Here is a 27,332-nt window from a genome sequence, read left to right as displayed (position 1 = left end):
TGTGCTGACTTGGACAGTTCTGCATAAACTGTGGGGGATTGACAGGGTGTAATACACTTTTTCTGTTTACTTAAAGTCTAGAAGAGAATGGGCCAAACCCGGAGAAGAACAGCCTGTTTCAAAGATATTACGGCTGGAAAATGTTGTTTCTCACAGAGATCATCTCTCTATAATAAGCTTCATAGTGATCCTGTACGGTGGGGGAAAAGCTATGCAGATTGGGAAAAGAGTCAACCACATGATTTTCATTTGTGTGCTATCATGGAAATGTCTGTTAGAGGAAAAGGGAACTTCTGCTCAACTCCACAGCTCAGCACAAAGCCAGCCTAGCTGAAAACAAGCTACCTCATGGCCTAAAAACTGCGCAAGGGAGCCATGTGAAATTCAAACTTGAAAGGAAGAATCCGTCAGTGATAAACAGGCACTCTCAGAGAGGCTGAGTTGATGGACAATTTGCAAAAGTCACCTGGGAATTGGATCAAACAAAACACACATGCAGCCTTGTTGAATGACAGCTTGGAAGAGCCATGCTCAGTTTCCCAGCAAGCTGGGGAGCTGTAGCTCACACATGGGATTTGTTCTACCTTTGTGTCATTTTTTTCCTTTTTTTTTTTTTTTCCTAAACTTTGTTGAATACTTGCTAAATGGAGAATGCATGCGTAATATGGGGTCAACAAAAACTCTTTCCATAAAGCCTGAGGATTATAATTCATCATGAGATATTGGAGATATTCTTATGACCCTCAATCAGTGCAGATTAGTGTAGGTCTGGTGAGGTTAATGTGGCTGAACTGATTTGTGCCAGCCGAAGATCAAGTTCTGTTTTAAATGTTTTACTGAAAAAGGAGAAACTAATTGTTTTGCCCCAGACTTTTCCAGATGCTCTGGACTGGAACCTGCTACTGAAATGGGATCTCTCATCCCCTTTGGCTTTTCAGATTACACAGCAGACACAGACAGAGTACAGAAGGCATTTTGATTGAGGCTTCTATTTTTGTCACTTCCCCTGAGCTGTGTAAACCTCCCATGACTAAAATGTTTTTCTTCGGCACAAGAGGATCACATCTATTGGGATGATATAACTAGAGTTGCATGGGAAGCATTTTTTCCTCAACTAAGAAACTGATACTAAAAAAAAAAAATACCATTACATTCCAAATTGAGATCTTTGGAAAAGTCCGTGGGAAATAGAAGCGATGTACTCTCAAAACAGCCGGTTACCTCACTCTTAGGTTTAAATGTAGGACTTCACAGAATTTCAAAGCCCTTGTTTTTAGGTGTTTGGGAGGAGTCTCCTTTTCTGTAGCTGCCACATTAATTGGAAGCTTCTTTGAAGAAAAAATATCTAAATCATATGTGCTTCTCTGAACAACATTTTTTTTGTTTCTATCAAACAACTATTTGTTGATGACAAAATGTTTTGTTCCAAAAATTTCTCTGATTATACGTATTTGTTAAGTAAAGTTTGCCTAACCTCTTCGGAGCATGATCCCTCTGAAATTAGCATGATTCAGTTCTGCATGGGAAAGCACTTCCAAATTTCCTCGCTGATCTCACCAGGTTTTGTCTCAGACTGTGTAATCCCATGATTACATGGTGATGTTCACACAACATCACATGATATGTCAATGGAGTTTCTAACAACTGTGTAACAGTGACGGGAAAAAAAACCCAGGAGCTTGCATGCTTAAACCAAAGCAGAAATAAGTCAAAGACGGAAATCTGATAATCACTGTTGAAGTCCGTTTGCAGGTAACTGACAGCCTTTCCTGGAAGTTCCATCCAGTACCACTCTACACAAAATGTTTGACAGTCTGTCAGTCCATCCAGTAGATTTCTGTATTTAGCGGTATTTCAGGAGGATGCTGACTGTTTGACAAAAGGTCCCCCAGTATCAACCTTGTGTATGAGCACACAGACCAAGTCCTTCAACTGATTATGATATAGCCTTGGACATTTCCTCACCTGGGACTCTGAGTCCTGTTGTCCTTTTCCTGCACCTCTCAGAAGCGATTACCTTTTGATTGCAATGGTAGGAGTGGGTATGATGGTCTTGCAGAATGTGTCCCCCACTTGAAATTTCAGAGCTTTGTTGAAGATTTTACCCTTCATTCCAGAAAGCACACATTTTTTCTCTTTCTTTGTACAACATGCAATTTAGTTGGAAACCTATTAGGAGAATAAAAAACCATTCCAGATTGCATATGAATATCCCCCATCCCTGACCTTTCTTAGAGAAAGGTCAAATCAGTATGAGGTGCAACAAAAGATCAGGGAAGATTTTGAATCTTGTACAACATTGTTGAACCACAGATGAACACCTCTGAACACTATCTGGTCACAGAGGGAATGCTGAATCCTGAGTGTGAAATGTCAGCTGGTAATAATGCAGTGTGGTGTGTAGGAAGCACTGAAAAAGAGGTAAAAAGCCATGGAGTTTGAGCAGCACAGATTTGGTTGTGCAAAATTAACCTATAATGAGTACTTAAAAGCCTTAAACAGGCTTGATTCTAAGCTTGTTTACAGGTAACATAAAGCAGGGCTACTCAAACTACAGGATTTTGATCCATATTGTGAGTGCCTTTTTGGGAGTAGACTGTTCTCTCAAAAGCAGAGGTGATGTGGTACCTTGTCTTCACAGCATGAAGGTGCTAATGGAAGAGTTGGCATGAAGCTGGCATGTTCTTACACCTCCCAGAGCTGAAATGCTTTCTGATGAGTGGATGTTTCATTAATTGAAGACCTCTCATTGTAAAAGCCACTTGAGCATCTCCAACTATGAAACCACCATGGTTATTCTTCACTTGTTTCCTAACATCGCCCCACTGCAAACAGATGTAGCAAGACAATACCTGAGAGTCAGTGTTTAGCCCTTTTGTGTGTGAACTATCGCAAGCATGGTCACCCAAGCATATTTTTCTAAGAACACTCAATTAGGTGGCAATAAAATCTCATCTTTGAATTTATCTAAACTCCTTAAAAAATTCAGAAAGAATTAATCTATGAGGAAACCACATATTGATTTAGAACACTCCAAATGTAGCAGTCTGAGTTGTGATTTTTAAAAGTGCTAAAATTGTATGATTTTCAGATGAAACTAAGAGGAACAGGAGGGTGTTGTTCAGCCACAGTTTCACACCTTCATCTCTAGTGAATGCTCACTCTGCTGGTCTAGTCTACACTGGTCTTTAAAGACAGCTGTTGCACTCCAAAGGCTCTTTAGAGTAGAAAGTGATGGATGTTTTAGTTTTCACTTTACACTGGCCAGAGGAACCACACTCAACCTCAAGATGCAATGGCCTGAGAGCACATTGCATGTCAACTGTCCTGCCATAAGTGCCTGTGGTGGTGCCCTTTTGCTAAGACTTGAAATGTCTTTTCATTTAGGTAAAGAGAGGTTCTCCTTCCCCTCTACTCTGCCCTGGTGAGACCACACCTGGAATATTGTGTCCATTTGTGCCCACTCAGTTCCAGAAGGACAGGGAACTGCTGGAGAGAGTCCAGCGCAGCCACCAAGATGCTGAAGGGAGTGGAGCATCTCCTGTGTGAGGAAAGGCTGAGGGAGCTGGGGCTCTTGAGCTTGGAGAAGAGGAGACTGAAGAGTGACCTAATTAATGTTTATAGATACATAAAGGGTGAGTGTCAAGAGGATGGAGCCAGGCCCTTCTCAGTGACAATCAATGATAGGACAAGGGGTAATGGGTACAAACTGGAACACAAAAGGTTCCACTTAAATTTGAGAAGAAACTTCTTCCTGGTGAGGGTGGCAGAGCCTGGACCAGGTTGCCCAGGGAGGTTGTGGAGTCTCCTTCTCTGCAGACATTCAAACCCGCCTGGACACCCTCCTGTGGAACCTCAGCTGGGTGTTCCTGCTCCGGCAGGGGATTGCACTGGATGAGCTTTCCAGGTCCCTTCCAACCCCTGACATTCTGTGATTCTGCAATTCATATAATGGCACAGTCTCAGTGCGTATAGCTCATCAGGTGAGACAAAGGTGATCGCCTACTTTTACAACATACACTCCTACCGAAGACATGGGCAGGCCTGTAGTTCTCCACTCCTTTCATAGCTAGTACATGTAGAAGCTTTAAGGCAGAACTCAACTGACCTGCTTTACACACCTCCTGCAGAAAAGATGAATCATAACCAAGAAGTGCTGGGTTTTTTTCCTACACCTTTTTCTGGGGAGCCTGGCGAACTAGCTTAAATATAGGTATCTATATTGTTAATGTCTAAAGTTAGGCAGTTAGTCCTTCCCAATGATACTGTGAGTCTGAGCCCACACTGCCCTTGGCCACACGATTGCTAGATAAAAATAACAACATTCAAGCACAGTGGTGAAAAGCAAAGCAGACAAACAGACTCAGTCTCAGCCCTGCTCTTTAACAGCTGTACAACCTGTGGGATCAGCTGACTCCTCCCAGACAGCTCATTATACAGCCAGGAATCCTCAAGGCTTCATTCTCAAATTAGTAAAATCTTTGACATCTCAAGATGTTCCTGTGAAGGGCTGTCTTTGTTGGCCACCAGACTGCTAATCCACAAAATCTGGTGAATAACTGGCTTAACATGATATTAGTATGTCTTCTTGACTTGTCACAGATAACTGTTGGTTTAACAATAACAAATAGAGATGGATAAACCTGCTGTAGTTAAATTTAGAAATTGTTCCACAATTTCTGCAATGTCCACGTCTTAGCACTGTCTTAAGAAGATGACGAAAAGCAGTGTACCTGTTTGTGTAAGAAGTGTGGGTTTTATTTTCCCAGAAAGTTAGCAATCTTCACCTTGGATTAACTCAGAGACAAGCAGGACACCTTAATACCTACATAAATAGTGACCACTTGTGTATTGTGGATGATGTTACATACACAAATCCAGTAGGAAAGATGAAAAAAGACTGAGAAATGATCCAGTTGTCAAGAAGACATCCCTAAGGATGAAGGACCACAGCCATAGATGAGCTCTAGGTTTGTTACAAGTTTACTTTTTCTCTTTGTTTTCCCTGAGCTGTCATATGACACAGATTCACCTTTACCTTTATTTCCGTACAAATGTCTTTTTGTCTCTTCAGGTATGAATTGTTATTTTCTGTTGCATCAGATGTCACCACCTTCAAATGCACCTCTGAAGAAAAGTTTTTGTTCAAAATAAAAGAGAGTGATAGAAGCAGAAAGTAAGGAGATTTTCAAAAAGGTATAAAGATATTAGTGATCTGATTGTCTTGAACCCAAAGGGGGAATACAACATCCACTGAATAATGTGATGTTTCTTTGCTGCTGAAATGCCTTTTCACCAGTGTAATAATTTCATCTGTTTTCAGCCAAAGACTGGGGAAATTTGTGCTCTAGTTACCCCAGAAGGTATTTATTCTAGGGTCATTTAATAAGGACTGCAGTACATTTAACCTCAGCAGTGCCTTACTTGAACACTCATCACCCTTGCACGCTGCATATCCTGGAAAGGTTGAAGCTTTTTGCTCCTCTCTCCTGTCACTTATAATGGATGTGAAATAACATGTCTTCAGGTAAAATACCTGCAGATCCTTGGGGAAAGAAGATCACCACGCTCAGACCATTCCTGAGTGGGACGCCTTTCGTGAGCAGTCCCAGAACCAAAATATGGTTTGGTTCAGAAAAGTGTGGACTTTCAGGGCATGAACTTGCTTGAATCTGGGGACCACCCAGTCACATAGGTCACAGCTAAGCTTGAGACGTCTAATCTATTTTAAATGCAGTTGAATGGGGAGACTGCACTAAGGCCCTAGTTGTGGTCTTGACTCTCCTGGTTCAGGTGTTCATTTTCTGTGTGTGTTTAAGAGCGAAACACTCCTTTGGGTTTTCCTTTGTGTTCCAGTTGCAGAGGGAGACCACTCATCTGAAATCATGGTGAGGTGACAGAAATTCCTATCAGCTCAGGTTTTCCCTAAAATCTGTGCAGACAAATTGTTGGGGGAAAATAACTGACACTTCAATGAGGTGCAGTCAACTGAAACTCACTCTTTTCCCGCATCTTGAGCATCAGCTTCACAGAAAACCAGATCCCAGATGAATTTTAACCAAACCACACTCTTGAGTGCTGTCTTTTTGAATGCAACTCATAAATATGACAGTTGAAATCAGAGACTTGTCACTTGAGATGTCTTCATTCAATGGGTGTTTGGCCTATTGGAGACAGCAGAGCTAATGGTCTTGTTAGGAGCTTGATTAACAACCAGTTTTAATGCATGGCCAAGCTGCCATGTAGCATGGCAATCACTCCATGCCTCTGTACTTACTATGTGACCCTAGCAATTAAAACACTGCTAACTGCCTAGAGCAGTTAAGAAAGAAATAACCTTGAACTGGAGGAGCTGACACAGTGGCATGGGAATTTACCACCACTTTGCTGATCAGTCTGCCCTGAACTAGTTGCCATCAGCAGGTTTGAAACCTGCTCTGACTCAGAAGATGAATTATGGCAAGGCTTAAAACCCATGGTGGGGCTGGAAAATCGGTGCGAATAAAGGTTTAGTTTGCTTTGATTATATACACACACACATATATATATATATGTTTCTTTTGTTTTTTTTCCTGGGACACTTTACTGTCCACAGTGAAAATAAGTTACTCTGCTCTCAGGAGACTGTTCTGAGGCAAATCAAGAATAAATATTTGTTGGGAGCAGAGGGTGGTGTGTGATAAGTTCTGCACTTTCCAATCCTATGGACAGTATGTGTCATGGAGCCAAGACTCACTCCTGATGAAGGTAAAAAGCTTGGTAAAACCACGTAAAATCTTTTTCCTCCTCTATGCCACGCGCCCTTTGTGTACTATCAGATCAGAGTTTCTTGTCCTGACTTCAGTGTTCTGCCTTGTATTGAGAACCATGATAATCCTGCTAACTCTCAATGCAGTTTGTGTAAAACACACCCTGACCCAGGGTGTACTTTCTGCAGATACCTGTAAACTCCTCCAAAAATGGAAAAGATGTCCAGGAAAGAGACCTCACAGCAGTTTTCCAGTACCTGAAGGGGACCTACGAGAAAGCTGGATTGACTTTTTACAAGGGCATGCAGTGATAGGACAAGAGGTAATGGCTTTAAAATGAAAAAGGGTAAATTGAAATGAGATATAAGGAAGAAATTCTTCTCCCTGAGGGTGGTGAGGCCCTAGAATAGGCTGCCCAGAGAAGCTGTGGATGCCCCATCCCTGAAAGTGTTTAAGGTCAGGCTGTATGGGGCTTTGGGCAACCTGGTCAAAGTGGAAGGTGACCCTGGACCAGGGCATGGTGCTTGGAAGTGGATGATCTTTAAGTTCCATTCCAGCCCAAAACTTTCATGATCCTGTGAACCCTCTAATCACTCTGACAACTTAGCAATCTGGGCTTTCTGCTTTTCTGAGACATGGTCTCTCCAGCAGCATATGTGTGGGCACTGATTCAATACTGAGTCAGATGGAAGAGGTCCAGCAACTGAATCACCAGTGCCAGCATCTGCCATCTACTTACTCACAAAGTTTTTCTAGGCTTGGGAGGTCTGCTGGATACCTCCCCCAACATGGCAGAGCTGCCAGAGCACTCCTAGAGTTCATCCCTGCCCCTCAAGGAAAATAACTTACAAGACTAAAATACTGGGATAGTGGTTAAACCCCTTGTTATGCTCCAGAAACAGTAGTTTCATTTTCAATTGTGATTTACTGTTAAAAATCAAGCCCTTTAAGCTTTTGTTTGTTTGTTGAACACAGGATGGATTACTATATTCTTCTCTGGAGATACTTTCACTTAGAGTTACAGGTTGGGGAGAGATACTGTACTACAAACCAACAGTGAAAGCTTATTGTCCCTATTTCCCAGCAATAAATGAATTCCATAGATTACAATTAATGATGCAATTGGGGAATCTAGTTAAATGATTGGCGGCTGTCCAAACAGGTAGGCTGTTTACTCTAGGAAAGGGCAGAGGCGTTCTATATTTTGGCAGTGCTGTTATGTCTCCTTGTGCCAAGAAAGGTCCACTGAAGCTGGAGAGACATTACCTACAACAAAGTTATAATGGCTTAGCTTAACAAACTACCATACAGTTTGTAAGAGTGCTGTTTAGTATCCATCAAATGAGGCAAAAGAAACAGAGTAGTGTTAATCATCAACAGCTAACACAGACCTAACTTGTGCCTGTATTGGGTGTAAATTTAGATTTCAACTTCTGCTGCTAATTTGTTATATACTGCTTATCTTTGTAGGGTACAAAGTTGGGTTGGTGCAGGAAATAAGGGCAATTCTCTGTTCCACAGTTCAGAATGAGTTTGTTGTGAGGAAGGGAGTCTAAGGATGGGCTACCTTTCATTCCTTATTTTACGCTACCTGATGCAGCTCATGTTGTCCGGATAATGTGACAGTGAAAGCCTTGTATATCTGCCCAAATGCTCATTAAATTTACAGTATCTCAGTCCTGTAGCTCTCCTGGTCCACAAAAAAAAAAAATTTCAAAATGTCAAAGAGATGCCATCAGTTCAACCAAGTCTGCCTGAGTTTGCTGAAAGTTTGAAACTGTAGCTCTACAGTGCGCTTTTAGGCATTAATTTCAACAAATTCCATCATATTTGCACTGAAAAGTCAAAATTTGATGAAGAGAGGAGGGATATATTGCATAAGAACATCTAGAAACTATGCAGAGTTTGCTTGTTTCTAATGGTATGTCAGGAGGTGGCTTTCTCAGAATCCAGGTTATAAAATCTGGCTATAAAAGTCTATGAAATCTCATGTGAAGAATAAAATAATAGAATAATTTTGGTTGCGAAAGTCCCTTAACCAAGTTCAACCATTTTCCAGCACTGCCAAGCACACCACTAAACCATGTCCCTAAGTGCCACATCTCCGTGTCTGTTCAACCCCTCCAGGGATGGTGACTCCAGCACTGCCCTGGGCAGCCTGTTCCAATGCCCCACAGCCCTTTGGGGAAGAAATTGTTCCCCAGATCCAACCTCAACCTCCCCTGGCACAACTTGAGGCCGTTTCTTTGTGTCCCTGTGTCCCCTCAGCTCCTGTTCTCCAGCTGAACCTCCCCAGGTCCCTCAGCCACTCCCATCACACTTGTGCTCCAGCCCTTTCCCCAACTCCATTCCATTCTCTCAACTCTCTCCAGCACCTCAGAGCTTTTCTTGGAGTGATGTCTATCCATCCAAACTGTACAACCAAAATCTTTCCTCTACTAGAACGCTTTTTTGGTTCAGGTGGTTTTTTTTTGTTTGTTTGTTTGTTTGTTTGTTTGTTTTAAAGCTGTTTTGACTGGTGCTCAATTAGGCAGAAATGTCAGCCTGGATTTTGAAAATACCTCACCTGCTCAAGCTTATAATCCTTTGTATATCATGTACCAGTTTTGTGACTGAATTGGCTCCTGGGGGGATGTGGGCCATGTTGATCTGGTGGGGCTGCGCATTTGCTGCAGGTGAGGACCTGACTCCTTCCAACAGCTGCTGCCATTATGTACTCAAATAACATCTCAGCATTTACATTCCCTTTTTTTTGCACATTTTGTGGTATTAAACTATTCCAACCCCCACCAGCTGTGTTTTGTTTTTTTTTTTTTTAACTTTTCCTTTCCTCCAGTCTTCTCCTCAAAGTATTTGCCACCTCTTCTTTATTTCCCACGCATGTATCTTTCTGTTTCACTTCTGCGCACAGCCATTTCTACTTGCTCTTGACTCTTCTTCATTTCTGCCCTCTCCTGTTGCTTTTTGTGCCTTTTCCTTCTCTCCCTCCCCATTTCTACTGACCACCTTGTGAGCATCACCAGGGCTACCATCACAAAAATGTGTAGGGTGTTCCCTGGATATAAGCATAGAGGACTATATGAGTGTCCCGGTTTTGTTAAAACACAAGTTTCTCTTTTAGTGAATTTTTGCCTGTCAGCTAAAGCCTTCATATTAGCTGCATTTTCCTGGAGAACCCGACACATGTTTTGGTTAAACCTAGCAATGGAATGCAAACTTATTGATAAGCACGGGTGGACATCTCGCGAGAGGGGCAACGAGAAACTGATGATTGAGAGAGTGACCAATGGTGTATAACATGCCATTCACGTGAATACTTCATATAAAAGTGGGAGATCACGAGGATCTCATCCCTTTTTCCCTTTTTTTTTCCTCATGGCTGACATTAGGAGAGGACCTTGCTGGTTGTCCCTGCGAACTGAGGCCTAGTGAGAGGCTGAATCCAGTTCCGGTTGGCTACAGAGTCTAATCCAGGACTTTGGGTGCTGCCTCTGCAGTTGCTGAGACTTACAAGATTGGTTTTGTATATTTTGTATTATTTTCTCTATTCTTATTGGTAACATTAGTAAAACATCTTTAACTTTTCCAGCTCTCTTCTCTCTGTCCTTCTTTCCCTCCTGATCGCCTGTCCTGAGTGGGAAGGGGGGAGAGGGAGGGGCAAAAGGGGGAAGTGGGGGGGAGAGGAGGTTAACGATACATCTGCCAGGGTTTGATTGTCACCCCGCAATCTTAACCCTCGACAATGAGCAGGAACTGGTCTTGGGGAATATGGCTTGCAGGCAAATATCCAACTGCCAGGTGAACCATGGACCATGAACTTGCTGTTAAAAAGTCAGGCTGTTAAAAAATATCAGACTAGACATAAGGAAGAATTTTTTTACAATGAAGGTGGCGAGAGCCTGGCCCAGGTTGGGCAGAGAGGTGGTGGATGAACCATCCCTGGAGACATCCCAGGCCAGGCTGGATGGGGCTCTGAGCAGCTTGAGCTGGTGAAGATGTCCCTGCTCATGGCAGGGCTAGCACTGGGGGAGCTTTAAAGATCCTTCCAACCCAAATTACTCTGCAATTCTAAAATAATTTCCACCTACAGGCTTCTACTCCTCCTGCAGGAGGCTGCTCATTGCTGGATGGCTTGTAACATGGGTGTACAGTGTTTGTTGTATGGGACAAAGCTCCCCAGAAAGTCTGTGGTCCCATCAACAGGCATGTGTAGCTGCCCAAGGATTGCTTCATTAATGTCAGGGTACCATGGGAAGAATTAGGTGCTAACCACACCTGGAGCTAAAATGCAGGGGTCCACAGAGAGGTTTTGATTCGGGGTAAAAAAAGCATCAGGGAAGCCGAGCAAAGAGGTGGGGAGAATGGTGAACTGAGCCTCCAGCATTGCATTTCTGTTTCTTTGTTTTGCAATATGCCTGATGACAGTTAAATAAGGAGTTTAGGAAAAGCATGCTTCAGACATGGACTGTGCAAGGGTTGAGCTCGGGAGCTGGGCTTTCTTTAATTTATTGTCTTTTGTGTGTGTGCAGAGGCAGAACCATTGCCACAGGCTGGGTGGAGCCAGCTGATGGACAATATCCAGCTCAGGGTCAGACTGTAGTTTATGTCTTCCTTTTGCAGCCCGCTTTCATTCATTGTTCCTGAACTGTAGTGTTTTCCAAGCAAAAACTGGCTGATGGGCCCCTAGCTGCCTGCAAAACTTGGCAGCTGGGCTGAGGAGGAAGGTGGGGGGAAGAAACAGTTTCTTTTGATGTTTTCCTTGCAGAGCTTCTTGAACAGCTAAACTTCGTCAGCTTGTCTTCCTGGACCACTGACTGCTGTTCCCAGTAGATCTATGGAAGTCAGCAAGGTCTTTTTTGGGCTCACACTTCCCATGGCACAAGATTTATGGAATAACAGCACTGAGAGGAGATAAAGATGTCTTCTTGCAGAAAGCACAAGGAGGGGACTGGGATGCCTGTTTTCTGATGTAAAAACAATCCGAACGGCTAATTGTGCTTTCTGATTCTGCTTTCAGCAACCTGGGTAGGCTGAAAACCTGATTGAAAGTGGTACTTTTGAGACCTGCAGGTTTCCATTTATGTTTTGATTATCTTTTCTGAGTCACGAATGACTTCTATAGATTAGGAAAATATCAACTGCAGGTAGGAGACCTTTCTGAAAGTTCAACAAAGTTCTTCACTACATGACAGCAGAAACACAGCTGCTTCCTCAAATTCAAGTGTAACCACACAGATATTGTTAAAAAATGGAGGCTCTCACATGTTGAAAAGATAAGTTTGCATTGTGGGTTAAAGGGGGGTGGTACCTCGTGCGGGAATAATGGATTTGGCTTGTTGTTTAAAATGTTCCTACCACTGCATTTCATTTGACTGCACAAATCAACTGCTTAGGGGCTCACCAGCATTTTGGGCAAAGGCTGAGCTCGCTGTCTGCTCTGCTCTGTTGCTTAAATGAGCTACTTTGAAAGGGGGAATATATGTACATGAACTGCAATTACAGCTCATTTGCAGTGCAGTCATGCAAAGAGCTACCTGCATTGTTCAAGGTTGCATCTTCTGAGATGCACTAGTTACCATGACATAAATTCACTGGGCATCATCAAAATGGCACATAACTGAGTCTGAATGGACAGGTTCAAAAAATTGCTATTGTCCAATGTCAAGTCTCTCTACTGAGCAGTTAGGACAAGGATTCTTTGAGGACAAAATTTCAACATAGGCTAAGGAAAATATTTTAGGAGAGAATTGGGGTATTTACACCAAAGAAAGAGGAAAGTACATGACTGAGAGCACCTTGAAAAATTAACTCTCTCAAAAGGGTTATCATATTACAAGTTACTATAATATTTCCAAAATTTCAATATAAGAAATCTGAAGTAAAGTTGGTGGGAAAGAAGCAATACTATTTTAGAGTTTGGCTTTGCACATGTAGTGGCCTCCAGCATGACACAGGGCACAAAAATGTAAAAAATAAAATAAAGACTAAATCAGAAATTTATGGCTCAGATGATTAATGAGGGGTGACAAAGCCTTATTTCTTTCTAAAGACATATTAAATTGACAGCAACCAAACCTTATTACTGAGATAACTAGGACAGGGGTTAGTGCTGGGAGAGAGCTTTCTCCACAGTGGTGTACCTGCAGAGGCTGAGCAGAGATTTTCAATAGCCAACACGATCACCCTGACAACTTTTCCATGCAATAAATATACCACAGATTCATATCCCTGATTTATTGGTGCAAAATGTACAGTCTGAATTGTGCAGCAGGTCAAACCTAGGCAGTCCTATTTGTCTCTTCTGGCTTTAAAACTCATGAATCATCGCACAATGATGAATACTTCCACCATAAAAAAAAACCAGAGTCCAGAACCAGGAGAAAGGCAACTGTGGAGCAGAATGGAATCCAAGAGGCTGTACGGGAACTCATGTTATCTCCTTTCAAAACGTTTTTGCACGAAGAAGGCAGCATGCAGCAGGGTTGGTGCACACCAAACGGGCTGTAGCTACGTCTGCCTTCATGGAATGGAAAGGTCAGAGCCTGGGAAAAGGTGGAGATGCTTCAAATATGATTTTTAGGTGCCTAAACCCAAAATTATGATGGTGATTCAGCCACTAATTAGCCTCATAATCAGTTACATTTCAAGGGCACGTCAGGTTTTTATGCTTGATTTGTCCAGATGCCCGGAGTTTATTCTCATTCTCAGTAAATTTCCAGAAATCAGCGATGACTTTGGTTTTCTCCCTTGAGAAATATGAGCCAATAGGTTTGCTCAGATTACCTCCGAAGCTGGGGATTTTGACTTTTCCCATTTTTTAAAACACCAGAAGGTCAACTCTCTGTTCACACAACGACATTCACACACAAAGGGGATATCCAGGCCTGAACCTTTCTTTCCATGAGGGTGTTAAATCCCTGTTTCTTGCCTCTTTGGAAACTCTTGTAACTACTAGCTTGGAAAGTGGTATGGGAAGGAATTCAAGATTCATGGTCAGAAGCAGCAAGGTTGGGTCACATGACTTTCATCAGAGTGCAAGAGAAGCTAAATCTGCTGTCAAAGATGGAAGAAATAGGAGTTTTACAAGAAAACCACTGAGAATGGCTGAGCAGGAGGAAAATATTTAGGCAGATATTGTGCTACTGTTCATACAAACAGTATAGTCACTTCTGTGAGGCAATAGGTTAGTGTTGGATCTCATCACTATTCAAATCACAGTAAATGGTCTTTTATCTTCTAAAACACATTTGCTTTTTTAAAACCATAGAAAAATATAGAAAGATACCAAATCAAAGACCCTATTTAAAGTAACGGTAATTAAAATGCAATATTTGCTATTTCAGTTTGGCTGAGACAATAAGCTGGCATCTATTTTGTCTTCTGCAAATATAATGTTTTGTTTCCTGTTGAAGTCCAAAGACAGCCTTCTTTTTCAAACTATCGCCCACTTGTACAATAAACCAAATCAAAATTTCAGCACTGAGGAACTCTTAAAATCCTGATTTTTATGAATGGTTGCTGTTTTCATAAATCTTTCCCCAAGTCTGATTAGATCCCAGAAATTTCTCCCACGGAAGTCAATGGGAATTTTCCCGTTTTTCCACTTTTTCACAGGTCTGGAATCAAACGCCTCAGAAAAATAGGAGCTGCTGGATGAAACGAAGAATTAATAAGGTGCAGTTTCTTCTGGATTTGTGTCCTGTTTTTTCTTCCACCCCACTGGGATAAGTTTAGATTTCTGAGATGTTTCTCTCCCCCAGGTGCTACTGAGGGGATGCAATCCTCATGTGCATCCCTGATTTCTGTCCTCGTGGACATTCTCTGTTCATTCTTCTGAGTCTCAATTAGCAAAAAGCACTTGTGGTTCTTAGAAATACATATGCTGATTAGTGACCTGTAGTCTCATGCATAAAGGCCAGCTGGCAGCTAAAGCTGGACAGAAAAGCTACCGATTTTCATGAAAAACACCGGAATTTAATATCTTTGAGACCTCTACCCTTCTGTCAAAGTTGATCAGTGGGTTTGTAGGTTATTGAAAGAGACTGACAGATGGCTGGACAGGCACAAAACATGATCGCACAAGCCCTGTTTTCTCAAGCTAAAGGCCATGATTAACTTTTGAAAAACAAAATGCGATGTACCTGGATTAAACTTATCTGTAGCAGTGATTTATAAGTGACTTACAGAATAACATGCAGCATGAGTTATGTGCTGGTGATGCAGATCTAGAAACTTTTCCAGCATTTAAAACTTCTGAACTTCTGTTTTTGATAGCACCCTCCTCCACACAGCAGCAAATTCAAGTCAGCCAAAGAGATAAGCAGCTTATCTATTTTTAAGTTTCTGTTCTTTCCTCTTTCCAGCAGCTACTTCATCATTTAGAAAGCTCATGGAAAAAGGGCATTCCTAGGAGAGATTCACTAAGTGAGAGAAGGAAAGAGCAAAATGCAAACAAAGCTGATCCTCAGTGAATTGAATCTTCCCCCAAATACTGTCACAGATAGATACACGTTCCTCCAGCTTTTCTTCTTGGGATTCTTATTTCTTATGCATCGTATGTTAATTATCACACCAGTAAGCCTACAACATTTCATTTGCCATTTTTCCAGCTCCTTGCTTGTGAATTTACATCAGAGAAGGGTTAGGTTGAAATTATTAATGAAAATGTATCCACAGGTGTCTTTCCAGAGGAAGAGAGCAGAGCTAGCACACAAAACTGATTCCACTTTCAGGTTTCATTTTAACACATTTACATTTAGCTCTGAACCCCACTAATTTGCATAGTTGAGAGAATAAAAGCAGTAACAAACATCTCAGTGGGTTCTGAATTTTCCCCACAGAAAGAATGATATATCTGCTGTTCCTTTCTGTGTGTGTTTCTCTCAGGGAGCAGACAGCATTGTGTTTTTATTGACATCCTAAGTTATGCCTGACAAAAAGAGGATTCCCCGACGACCTGAAACCCAGTAGGTAGGATTTCTCTGAATAAAAGTGTCTAGAGCTATGCTACTGTGGAGAGACAGACACTTAATCAGAAAGAAAGGCCTAAAATAAGAGGAATTGTGGCCTTACATGTCTCACATGTAACACAAGTTTAGCTGATGTTTGCTCCAATGAAGTTCTGCGGTGACCCCTGGACACTGGAACAATGAGGAGGATCCATGGAGGAGATATCAACAATGTCACAAGCAGTTGAGAGGGAACGAAGGAGGAAGGATGAGCTTTTTTTTCCCTATTGATGTGTATGTTCATGCCTGTCTTATCCTGCATCTAGAGTAAATTAGTCTTAGTTGCTCAATAAATGGGAGGCATCACACAGCGGTAAATCTGGAAGACGGATGGATGTGAACAGAGGAGGATGCACAAGAAGATCAGCTCACAAGCTTTTGAGGAAAAAGGCCAATTTTTTTTTCAACAGCCAGTCAGGAGGTAGCTTTTCACTGAGAAATAACAACATGGAGGACAACATCTAGGCTGATTTGCATGCTGAACTTTAGTAAATATAGCAACAAGGGTGGGCAAGTGTTAGATGCTCAGTGCTCTTCAGGTTATGGAATGTGGGATCACCAGTCTGTCTGCAGTGCCCTGATTTTGAAAGCTGAGTATATACATATTCATCAAGGAAAAGAGTCAATTATTTTTTGGTCTGTCTGATATACAGCCAAGCATTCATTGTCCAGTGCTCCATCAGGCATGCTTTTTCCAATTTCTCATGTGGACAGTTTTTATTTACCTTCTGACCGAAAGATACACTTCAGTTTTTATCTGCTACAATTGCTACTGATAACCACCCAAAAATTTTCATCAAAAAAATATTTTTTCTTAAAGATGAAAATTCACTGAACTGCCCCCTCGATCGAAAAATCAAGCAAATGAAAACATCTTGGATTGAGAAACTGAAAATGTCAACTGCAAATTCAGCTGCTTGTATTTTATTTTTTTGCCATTCTTAGCTGAGTATTTCCACTACTGAGCATTTTTTTCCTTATTTTTATCTGTAGAATAGAGGAACCCTCAACTTTTTTGTTGTTGTTGTTTAGTTTTAAAATTATTCAGACTGACTGTTGAAACCAACCTATGGCTTCAAAACAGCCCAGTTCTAATGTGATTTGCATGAGTCCCGAATCACCCAAATGCTCCTGACAATTCAATGAACTTCGTCCTGTATTTCACCAGAATACTTATGAACCATATTGGGCACAGCAGAGCTGTTAATGAAACTGGAACAGTATAATTACAACACGTTCATCCTTGAAGATGCAGGCAGATGTGGGAAAGTGTACTCCATTTGTCTCATAGAAATACCATTGCAAATTACCTCTGTGCTAACTACATTTAAACAGGAAATAAAGGGGAAAAAAACATCTTCCTTGATAATGACAAGACAAGAATATCCATAAAAAAGAAATAGAGATGACATACTTCTTTGCCTGTGACATACATTTTTTACATGGCTTAGGGGCTTTGATTCCTGAGAGTTTACATCATCAACTGTCAGGGCTCTTCCATGCATGATTTATGTACGCATAATAAAGACATTGTGGTTGAGGAACTGATTTGTGATTTCCAACAGCTTTGAAACTAGCAGTAATAAAATATACAGCATATGAATAATATAAGGTTTAGTTAAAAAACATCAAGATTTGCAAAATAGAAGGCTTATTTATTTTCTATGGCTTTATCTGCTTTTTTTTTTTTTTTTTTAATGGCAAATGGAATGACAGCTGTTAAGGCAGACGGGACAAGGATTTCCAATCACAAGAGTATCAAGAGGCCAGAGATCACTGTGGACATACACCATGGAATGATGAGTAGTGTTGTGGTGGCTCTCAAACCATAGAGTCTTGTTGAAATACATCTCACCCATCTCGTCAGCCCTCATACTTTGCACAGAGAACAGGGGTGGCTGATAGAGCTGGTTTTCGTGGTGCTGTTGTCAGCTGTTTGCAGTACAGGTCAAAAGCACTGGAAGAGGCCACATCCCTCCTGAAAATCTCCCTAACTGATGACTGGGTGAAAGAAGCCTTTTTATTTTACGTGATAAAATCAAGATACAGAGTCTCAATGATTTGAATAGACTCACATAGGAAGTCTTTGTTAATCGGACCCCAATTTCTGCCTTTTTTGTCCGTCTCCATGAAATTACCCATTTTATATTGATAGAGCTTTCTCAGGTGTTTAGGGAAATTTTACTGGTGCTGTGTTGTTGTCACATTTCAAAATCTGCCCCTGTTCAGGTTAATGAAATGAAATGGAGCATTAGATCATGCCTAATGACGACAAGAACACAGTAAAGGTGCAAAACCCTTCAGGAGTTGTCTCCAAATCTACATTAAAGTTCTCATTTGGCTCTGTAAGTAGTGAAAGCGAACAGAGGTCTTTCATAGCCTCAGAACCTATTTTAATTATCCCCTCCCTGGATAATTATTAACAGAAGAGCAGAGAACAGCCTGAAAGTGTAAATGCTAATGGGTTCCCCCGAGAGCACGAGTCCAGAACATCAAGGAACATATGATGGGTTAACGGCCTCTCCAACATGTTGCTGCTGGCTTGGAAGCGGGATGTCACAGTTGAGATGCCGATGACATTCCTCAATGACTTGAAAACTAAACCACATGTCTTTATAAAAGTAAAGCTGTTCTTTTGCTGAAATATTGAAAGGAAAAGGAAATTGTGTAGCTAAAACTTGGGCTTTTGACATAGTCAAAGGCTGTCAAAGGAAATAAGGAAGGGAAGGTAGAAAGGGAATTGAAAGTGGCTTTGAAAAAGTCAGGTCCTGAGGTGTTATCTCAGGTCTAGCACATCAGGTCATTGTTAGGCCATTAACTAAGGATATTATGTGAGATCGGTCACCTCCCCATTGGGTGTTCCAGCTGTCATACTAGAAGCACACTTGAATGGACTGTGATGAGCAGGTACTGAATGTTAAAAATTATCTTTTTCTCCAGAGCCTAAAGACAAATCCTGCTGTGCTTGGAGGCAATTTAGCACATAAGTACTAGTGTAAAAGGTGGAGTCAGAGGAAGTTGTTCTCCACTTTCTCAGGTGTTTTCCCCTGAGGTCCTCCCTCCAGCAGAAAACAGTCTGTGGGAAAGTCTTTGCACGGAGGTGACATCAGAATACAATAACATTATTTCTTTAGTTGCCAATTTGTTTTGAAAGTAACTTAAAATAGAATTTCACATTTATCATTCCTCCCAAACTGTATGTGTTGAGTTCACAAGTCATGTTTTTTTCAACCTCTCCCAACTCTGAGGGTTGACTAGAGTTCCTCCCAGCTCAAACCCAACTCTCCAGTCTCCTGGTGAACATTGAGGTTGGTCCTACTAGTGCCACTCAGCCCCTTTTTCACTGGAGGATCTCCTGGAGCTCCCGACGAATCCAGGGGCAAAGCTCAAGGCAGTATTTGGGAACTGATTGCTCCTTGGCCAATGCACAAGAGTGTTGGGTCATTCAAAAACACATGAGAACAGAGTGGTCAACACAGTTGACAGATGGCCACAGTTTGGAATTACCCTGCATTGTTTTACAGATGTGTTTATCACCATTTGTGTCATGTCTTCTGCTTTGTTTTTGATACAAGGAGGATGGTTTGGGTTCTTGCCCATGACCAAACCCTTGAGAGTACCTATAAAACACCATTATTTCTGTAAAGGGAATAGAGAGAAGGCTTCCACAAGCTGCCTAGAGGAGGCCAAATGAGGCCGACTGCTCTTAGAGACTTTATGAGCAAGACAAAACCTGGCTCACTCTTTTCTGGAATGTGTCTACGTATGGGTCCTTTGGAGGTCGGTACAGACAGTAATCAGACTACTCCAGAAACAGCAGCTGCATCTGAGCTAATTAGTGCCCTGGGGTTAACTAGTCTTCACTTTACACCATGTTGCCTCAATGACTGGGCTTTCAGGGGCCAAAGATGATGTCTTGATGTGGCGGAGACATAACCCTGGCTGCACCAGCTCTGAAAGGTGGACAGGGCAAAAAACTGCAGCAAGGCAGCAGATAAGCCTGCATGCACATGAATGGGTGAGGAGAAGGATGGGATGCCAGCACTGAGGACTCATGGTGAGAATCGGACCATGCCATCATGCCACACAAGACTAATTTAGGCAACGCTGCCTCTCCTGGGCTGCTGTTCCCTATAGAAAAGACATAGTGCTACAGCTTTCTCCCCCTCTGTCTTCTGCAGCTGTCACCACCTCATGCCAACAGTCCAACACTAGGAGTGTTTTGAGCTAAAAAGCCCTGCTCGGTTTATCACGCTTATCTCAGCTGAAAGGCTTTCAAAGCCCAGCTTAACCAAAATACGTATGATACACACCACAAGTTCAATCATTCCTCTTATAGCCATCTATGAAGAGTTGTTTAAAACCAAGCTTTTCCATTATTGTTTTCTTCCATTCTTGTTTCAGCTCACTAAACATTAACCACCATGGCCTACTGCATAAACCCAAACCCTATTAAACAGATTAGATTTATAGCCAAATCATAAAACTCTGTTTGGGGAATGGCTACAATGCCTGGCAGTTTCTACAGTTCTGTGGGTTGGAGTTTTTTTTGGACAAAGTTAAACCTTTTTACTTGACTGAAACATTTTGTATGTGTTTAACACCACACTGCCAAAGCAAAACACACAGACAGAACCAAACCATTTACTTAAAACAGTATTAAAAAATAAAACAAACATAAGCCCCAAACCTATCTGGAGCGTATATCCAAAACTTGTAAAAGGAACTGATGAATTTTTATGAACTAGTTTATATGTGTGTATATTCATGTTTTATTCTTGTGGACCATATTTGTGTCAGAACATAGGAAATGGCCTCTACCTTTCAATTTCCATTGTGGCTCAACATAATCACATGCTTTCCCATGGATAAGAACCCACTGCTCCTAGCAGAGCTGCCAGCAAGCTGATGTAGAAAAGAACATTGCTGAATATTACATTTCTAGTTTTCAAAGGAAAGACAAGGGAAGAAAAGGGGGGAAAAAACACGTAGGCTGATATCAGCTGACAAAAGGATAAATGACGGGTCTGGAAATTCAGATAAATCATCATCAACTAGGGGCATTCTCAGCAGTGTCTCCACAGAATCAGTCCTATGCTTGGAGCTACTGGATGTTTTCATCAGTAATCCAGAATTAGATATAAAGTCACTGCTGATAGAATTTGAAGCTGATGAAGATTGGTGGAAGTATAAATAACTGCAGGGGTGGTGTAAGCTAGATCGCTGGTGAAACTTGTCTTATTTAGGCAAAATGTGTCTTAATACAGCCAAATGCAAGGCAGTCCATGTGACAACACAGAATGCATACTTTGTTCTTATCACATAGTTATGAAATTTCATACTTGGGAACGAGACAACCTTCCTGCAGGCAAGGAATGTGAGGGATGTTTATACGGCTGAGGTCATGGTGGGTGAGTAACTCAAGCTGAGTTCCACGTGGTTCTGAAATACTCAGCATTTCTGCTTGTTCCAGAACATGTAGAGACCCCGGAGGGAGAGACCTGGTGGTTGTGAATGGCAAGAGGGAGGTCACACCAGAGGTGGCCCCCCTTGGTCTGAGGGACGGCTTTCAGCCCCCCACCATCAGGAATAGCATTGTGTTGTGTAAAGCCTGTAGTCCCCCAGACAAGAGCTGGGAAATGAGAATGAAGGATCTCAAGCCAAAGATGTTAGGTCTTCAGAGCAACACATCTGAAAGTATTTTAATTAACATTTTAAATAAATGTTATAGTCAGTGAACAAGGCATGTGACATAAATATGACATGATTAATTCCTCGATGGGTGAGTGTGAATGATGTGGCTTAGAAGGTACAAAGGGTGCAATTTACAAAGCATTCAAGTCTATGCTATAGGTAATACTAAAGAGCCTAGCTTGCTTGGAATTGAGTTTTATCTAAGTGTCTGCCAACCAGACACGAAATTTTCAGCAAAGATCTTGGAGTAGACAGGAAACTCTGACAGTGAGTTCAGGGCAGGAGGTCTCCACTGAGAGCTGAACATGTTAATTTATATCTAGATAAGGCAAGCAAATCTACCTACCTCGTTATTAATGGTCACGCTTATTGCACTCTCCCTGCTTATGCAAGGCCCTGATTCGTTTATTGTTTCTGACAGATCCTGCTTCTGACTTCTTTTCAAGTGTTTTTCCCTTTCTGACATTAGTCAGTTAAACTTACCTGCAGGCACAACCCGCACTACTACAGAATAATTACTTCTGTGGCTGTTGATCTGCAGAGCCAAGATGCATCTAAATCTATTGGTATTTATCTGTATGTATATATGTTGTATGTATATATTTCATATACGCTACTTCAGGCACCTTTAATCTTAGAAGTCACAGACCTTTCTTGTATGCATAGTCCCACTTCAGCAGAATCTGATTACAGTCCTGCACCTGTGTACAAAATCAGGGTGAGTGGGGAAGGAGAAAATTCTCAAGAGTGAGAGACTTTTCAAACTCATCTTGCTTACATGGACAACAAGGGGATGGAGAGGTAATTTGACTACCAGAGAAATATATGTAGAGAAAAAACTGTTCGGAAAAGGACTCTTACTCAGACAGAGGAAGGCATGAGAGTGACCATTGTGATTTAGAGTGAGATTAACTTTTTGCTGAGGAGTGTTACAAACCAGAATAAACTGCTAAGGAAAGCCATAGGTTCTCTGTTTCTTCCTCACGCAAATCAAGGCTGGGTGCTATCTCTGTAAGATAATTTTCACTGAACACCAATTACTGGGATCAACCTCGTTGGCAGCCGGATGAAACTTAATAACCTGTGACTTAGGTGACCTAAGCAAGATGATCCTTTGGCCTTAATGTCCCTTCACCTCAGGGATGGCAGAGCTCTATATAGAAACATAAGCAGAGCGTAAATACTGGAGGGGCAGAGGAATTAGGTTCAAGCAGCCAGGAGGAAGAATGCCGTACCATTCATTTTTACACCTGAAAGTCAGCTGGATGTTCAGTGGGTGTTTTGGAAACACAAGGGTAGCATAAAGATTTTGTACACAGAGTAGATGCACATAAGTCTCACCACATTACTCAGCTCCTTTTATGATGTCTCCTTTCCATACCTTGAGCTCTGGGGAAGCAATGTGCTCTGCCCAAAGAGGATTTACATTAAGCAAGGACAAAATGCTGTGCAGGTACCTTGCAAACTAGTGATTCCCTTGTAGCTCAGTTTGTATCTTGCTGTGTTTTTTGTCATGAGGACATGGTATTTCATTATTGGAAGAAGCTATTTTACTAAGCCTTCTCTCAGCTCACGGTTTATTGCAAATGTTGATGTTTTACGACTTGGATGTTTTATTGTTGAATTTTCTGCTGGGTTGTTACTGGATTCTGGTAATGAATTCCAGCCTCCTTGTTTATTTATTTACTGATTTTAAGAAGAGCTAACAAATTTCACAAGTATTATGTGTCATAGGGAGGTATCTTAGCTAATTCAAATAAGTAAACTGAAAGAGTATGAAGACTCAGCATGTGAATTTAATTTTGTAAGAGAGTCACAAAGTGCAATACATTCTCATCATGCAGAGGTCCCTATTGAGATAAAGAACTGCTGCACCAGGAAATGCCATGGATACTGCAGCAACTCAACAGCTGGAGCTTCAAGATATTAATAAACAGCTTTAATTGGTAAACAAAAAAACTGGTTTGTAAGGCAGGTAAATAATCCTGTTTTAGGAAACTGAGGCACACAGAAATGTTTGCTGCTATTCCTGAGGTCTCTTTGTAGGCCAGTGACAGTTGCAAGCAAATGGGGTAGACTTCCTTGAGAGAAAAAAAGTCCTGCACAATGTCTAGCAGAAAAAGTCTATTTTGTCACAAATCAGGGAAATCCCTCCTTGTCTGCAGCTGACTGGGTAGACCACACAACTTTGAAATTTGTGGTGCAATCACTAAACACAAATTGCTTCACACTCATGTGTTCCTCCTCTTTAAAACATATGCAGAAGGCCATTTTTATCCAAGATCTTGATCTGAAAACTATGTTTTGAGATGCCACTTACCAAAGCTGTCAGTAAGGAGGAGAAGGAGGTCCTTTGTCAGCCTACTAGATAAATTTTTAGAGAAACCTATCTTTCACTGGTTTTAATATTGATGATTCTTATAGTTTCTAAGATTTCTGACCTGAAAGTGAGTTCTTTATTACTCATGCTTATTTCTTACTGGGACAAATTTTCCTACCTCCTTGGCTGTGTTTGGATTAATGTGTAAATGAATTCTGGATGTATCGCACATGTAAAGTATCTTCCTAAATACTAAATTATCTTCCTCACTTGAAACTTCTTTGAACTTCATAACTAAAAAGAGAGGAAAACAAACCAGAAAGGGCCAGAGAAATCTCAGTCTCCAGGTTTTTGTAATTCTTTGTTGCAAAGTACCAAAGATATTCCTGAACTAGAGTAATCTTCAGCGAGAGAAAATGCTGCTGACATTTTCTGAGAATAAACGACCTTTTGCCATGCAAGATGAAAGTCAAACAATGTGCAGGACAACACTCTTTTCTCTGTCTATCACCAGACTTAGAGGTCCCAGGAACATCTCTGCTTCCAGAATGGACTTCACAGAACTCAAGTGCGGAGGCCAAACCCTGTGACGACTCCAACATTTCAGTCCTTCCTGGACACAGAGCTTCGTGCAACCCAAAACCTATGAATCCAGAGCATGATTTCCCTATCAGCACTTTCTCATGCCATAGAAAACCCTTGAATGACTGGGTTTGACAGCACTGCCTCCTAAAACTTGTCGTATTATCATCTTGCTGGACTCCACACTGCGTGTTTCCAGTTCATACAAGTGAGCATTTATACTGGTTTGCTAAAACAGCAGCCTCCAGTATGATACTGATGACACTGGTCGATGCTAGATATCCTCCAGATGGCAAGAAATAATCTTCACAGACCTTGGAGGCACTGATGTGATGCTGTACCAGCTGACACCAGCTGTTGATTACCTAAACCTTGTAAATTTTATTTTTGTTAATGTATGCCAGCTGCAGAGCTCATTGTCACATGACATACACAATTGTCTGATCTTCACATTCTCCTCCAAATCAGGAATTTTTCTCCATACCAATCTATTATGCTACAAATTAATTACATAGGACATTAGGATATGTGCTGTGTTCCTTTAAAATGCATTTGCAGAGGCACTCAGAAGACTACCTAAGGTGTAGATGAACAATTTCATTTAGAAGTATCATTTCTGTTTACATATTTGTGAGAGGTCTTTTATATACTCAGGAAAAAATAATCATCTGTTTTTATTTTCATCTTTAGATGGGTATAATATATGCCAAATCAAACATGTAACTCATTCATCTTTAATAGCTTTCTTTGTGCCATATAACTGCACAGCAGCTGCTCTGTCAAATGACCAAGAAATTAGAGTTTGGCAAAACAGTGGTTTTCATCAGCATATGACCTTAAGATAACATTTACATTTCAGGAGATGCTGTTCCAGGCAGAACAGAACTGCAGGGCAAACTCACATCTCTGGGTACTTACAGAGGCATCTGACAGAAAAGCTAATAAATGCGCCAGATTAGTACAGTTTTATTTTCCATAAATCTAGGACATGTTCAGCAATGTCAAGCTTGTTCCCGTGCCTTTAAATGAATAAATAAACTCAAGCTTACTCCGAAGCTCAGAAGTGAGGTGGAATTCATTTTGCTCGTTACCATTTAAATGACAGATGGACAGGGAAAGCTCTTTTCTTTTGAGGCAGGGGATGGGCAATGTGGAGACGAGAGCAGTGGTATTACAGAGATGTGGGCTCCCTGGCTTAGATGATTTGATTCAGATGTTTTCAAGGAAATTATTTGCTCTAAAGGGCTCTTTGGTTACTAACAGATATAGCAATCATATTTAAAAATGTTTTTACTCACAGTCAGTCTCCTATACCTTCAGTCACATAGGATTTACTGGAGGGTTTATCCTTGGGCTGCTCTGTTGAGTGCAGAGAATCCAGGTGGGTGTTTTCAGAGAGTCAGGCTGCCAAGGCGTAGAAAATAAAACCCAAGATGTTTAGAGGAGAAATATCTTGCTTTTGTCATTTTAGCTATAATTTATTCCCCACATTTGCAATAGGTCATTATTTTCTATCCTAACTTGCAGGGAAATTCAAAGGGGAGAGAACTAACAGGTAGGTTTTACTTGTTCATTTACTGCACAAGAAAAGGAGGCACCTGTGTAGCTAAGAACAACAGGGCAAGACCTTTACACTTAGCAAAGTGGCAAGACATATTTCCATATTTTATACATTAATCTGGTTATCTATCAGCCAAACTCCCCTGAGGAATAAAATGATAATTTATTTGTATTTTTCTTATTTAAAAGAGAAGAAAATGGACCCCAAAACCGAGGAGAGAATAGGAGATTTCATGTGTGACACTTTTGCTTCAAAGTCATAAATGACCTGCTTGGTTTCTGGCTTCCTCTTGACTTTGATGGCCAACGTAAACTCATCCAAGGTTTCCTGAGCACCCATAGGTCTTTTCTCACCAGTTGCAGGGGGTGAACAGTGACTCGCTGGCTTGAGTCAGTGATACAGATAACTGACATGTATACAGGGTTGTGACAATATTTTGATCCCATTTATTAGACATAAGATGTCATGAGGAGCAGGATGGAGATAGTTATCGGAATATGTTACACATGACTCTTCTTTATGATTTTTCTTTGTAACAAAAGAGCTCTTTAAACAGTTTTCACACGAGTGTTTTCTCAATCCAGCCAGTGTTGGTGGCCTCCTTAGTGGTGACAAACTCTGCATCGTCCCAGCCAGAACCTAGGACAAGCTTTTCCTTATTTTTCACGTCTAATACCTGATGTTCTACCTTTCCTACCTTCCAGATTTCTCTTTCAAATAACTCTTGCATGACCACAACTTAGAATGAAATAATACACCAGGTAGCACCCATCATAGCATGCTGTATTCCTTGACATGCATGTAGCTCTGCCTCAAAACATGCAGACTCCAAAACCATAAATTATGCTCTACTCACACATACAACTTAGAACCTACTTTGAGCCAACAACTAAAACAATCATTTGCACAAAGAGGGAGACTACTGACTGGAAAAGCAACAATGTGGATATCACTGCTACTGGTGTAGCTCTTGCAAAGTGGCGGGCGATGTTGGGTGCCTCAGTTCTGGGACTACCAACATACCAGGCCTGCAAGGTACTGGGTTTGCAGAATACAGGGCACTTAGTACTTTCAGTACTTGGGTTTTCCAAAAAAGCTCAAGAAGCAGCACCTGAAAATCAATGAAGCAGAAGTTAGTACTGCTTGGTTTTTTTTGGTGATGGTTTTGGGAGTGTCTTTCTTACTGTGTGAGAATATAAGAAATGTTACGAAAAGATGGAGAGGTAGAAGGGTGGTGTAGGATAGTGAAAACAACAGGATGATTCTTCATTTATTTCCTTTGGTGAAACAAATAATGTCAGCATGAGCAGTAAGGGGAAATTCAAGTGGAAAGAAGTGAATGACATGTCATCCTGGATACTGGAGGGTGTTACGTGAGGAGAAGATAGTACTGGTGAATCTGCAGAAGTGATGACGGG

General features: G+C 41.3%; 1 protein-coding gene across 3 annotated transcripts in view; it reads right to left on the bottom strand.

The window, feature by feature from the left end:
• The window catches only part of LOC136114885 (urea transporter 2-like), a 296,579-nt gene that overhangs the window by 98,755 nt on the left and 170,492 nt on the right, over positions 1-27,332 (bottom strand). For all 3 annotated transcript variants that reach the window (XM_071802363.1, XM_065860571.2, XM_071802364.1), the window contains exon 3: positions 25,652-25,757. The gene's annotated coding sequence lies outside the window, so the exon portion shown is untranslated. The remainder of the gene's footprint in view (positions 1-25,651; positions 25,758-27,332) is intronic.

The sequence above is a fragment of the Patagioenas fasciata genome, chromosome Z (assembly GCF_037038585.1).
Source record: "Patagioenas fasciata isolate bPatFas1 chromosome Z, bPatFas1.hap1, whole genome shotgun sequence".
NCBI classification, from domain to species: domain Eukaryota; kingdom Metazoa; phylum Chordata; class Aves; order Columbiformes; family Columbidae; genus Patagioenas; species Patagioenas fasciata.
Note: the sequence above shows the minus strand (reverse complement) of the source record. Positions and strands in the feature narration are given on the sequence as shown.